A 2025-nucleotide genomic window follows, 5' to 3' on the forward strand; every position below is an offset into this window, starting at 1 on the left:
AATTTTTAAATATAATTTCAGTCGTTATTCTCATACTTTGATTCATTTACATATAAAACAACAATGATAATACCTTTAGTTAAGAAGCTAAATGTAATATTTGTTTCAATTTGAAGTTTTTATCAAGCTTAAGTGTGGTATAATTGCTTTCAGCCTGGTGTTTACTGGTGTTTACAGTCTTTTTCTGTTTCTCTCCTTCCATCCAGCTTCTTTGTTGTCGAGGACCACGTCCTTCACACCACACAGGGTTTGGTGAACAGAGCCTACGTGGAGGAGCTTTGGGAGCTGGCGCTGTCCAAAATCGTTGCTGCCTTGAGGACACACTCTGTAAGTTGAATTAAAACTCACTGATGATAAAAGGCCAATCCCATTCCACCCCCTGCCCCAATCCCTTAAGGCCAAAATATAGTCCAACATGAAGGCTGCTCCCATACTCCACGAGAAGTAAAGAAGTCTCGTTTTGCGGACGTAGATGTGAGACATTCATTACGGCCTGGACATTTCATACTCCACAAGAACTCCAGGGAATCCTCTCCCCTTCGGGTTTTCACTTTTCCTTTCTTGAATAGATTTTGATTTCCTTATCACAGTCAGAAAACAGTGGCCATCTCCCACTTTCCAGAGAAACCATTCAACTACCGCCCCTTAAAAACGTGCAGTGTTCACTGGAAATCTTGGGATAGGGGCAACGGTTGGACTAAGGGATTGGTCCGATTTTTGTGGTTCCATAAAACGACTAAACGACACAAACTTTATTTTATTTTTTTCAGTCATACTGCGACGATCCTGATCTCGTGCTGGATCTGAAGAACCTCATTGTTCTGTTTGCAGACACACTGCAGGTACGTTTGATTTATTGCCAAACTCCACGGAGGTACATCGGTCATCTTTTACCATCCGGGGTATTTTCAAGGTGTTCTTGTACTTCGTCTACACAAAATGTTCATCCCCGAGGAAACGCGAGTCTTTTTCTTTACTTGTTTTGCTGTTTTTAGAAGTGAACAGCTGCCAGTTTCCCAACAAAGACTCTTTTTCTCAACTGGAACATTTCTAAAGGGAGAAAACCAACGTCAGATGATGAACTCCGGTGTTTATGGTTGTACGAAGGATCCTGGATGGGTTGAGGGTGATGGATGAGGAGATGGACAGGATGTGGGCGTAGACCAGGCGGTAGAAAGACCGGAGACAAACGAGGCATATGAAAGAAGGGAAACTGATGAATGAGTGGTCTGATGCCCACAAGTCATTCATGTGAAGTGATGAGAAGCTGCTGGATCGATGAATTCATGTTTTTATTGGCTTCCATGTTCCCCAGTAAGATGGAGCTCTGCAGATACAAGTTTAATATTCGGGCTGTTTTGAATCCAAAGTGACTTAATTTCCTTCATGCTGACTTTAAATTGTCCGTCACTTTCCGCCCTCTGTGTTGGCTAAAATAAATGTTTTTGGGGAAAAAATAAGCTCTTGATGAATTTTAGACTGGATTTATTAGTTCATTTACAAATGTGACCCATCACATCGAACAAAGGATGAAGTCTGATTTGGTCAAACTCAACTCGGCACATTTTCAGAAGTCTTACATTTCGTTCCCCGTCGCGGAGCAAGGAATTGGAAATATCTTCCATCCATTCTTACATGTTGTGAGCATAACTTGACAATTAAATGAGGTACAGAGTTCCATTTTGGTGTGGCTACATCTATGTGCGAGAAACGTTCCTTTTGAAAACGAGGTTGGCCACTTCAAAATCCATAGGTAGTCCTCACTGCTGTTTCAAACCAATCTCCTGTTGGAATCTCAAACGGGCTTTTAATACATGCAACCAGAGCACACTCTTCCAAAACAATCATGTATAACAATCAAATGTGTTAGGCCAGATGGCCAACTTGCTACTCACAGAAACAGCCTGAGGACATAAACAGGACTGTCCTCAGGCTGTTGTGGGTTGGGTTACACCTCAGAAATGGGATTCACCTACAATTGATAAGAAAATGGGATTTGAGTTTGTAGTATTGGATATTCAGGTT

The 2025-nt window shown here is 41.7% G+C and overlaps 1 long non-coding RNA gene across 1 annotated transcript in view; it reads left to right on the forward strand.

The window, feature by feature from the left end:
- Nucleotides 1-241: 241 nt before the first annotated feature.
- LOC119409940 overlaps nucleotides 242-2025 on the forward strand; it is a 3591-nt gene continuing 1807 nt past the window's right edge. The window contains exons 1-2 of the long non-coding RNA XR_005186809.1: nucleotides 242-327; nucleotides 771-842. This is a non-coding gene — a long non-coding RNA (uncharacterized LOC119409940). The remainder of the gene's footprint in view (nucleotides 328-770; nucleotides 843-2025) is intronic.

The sequence above is a fragment of the Nematolebias whitei genome, chromosome 1 (assembly GCF_014905685.2).
Source record: "Nematolebias whitei isolate Nwh7 chromosome 1, NemWhi1, whole genome shotgun sequence".
Lineage (NCBI taxonomy): Eukaryota > Metazoa > Chordata > Actinopteri > Cyprinodontiformes > Rivulidae > Nematolebias > Nematolebias whitei.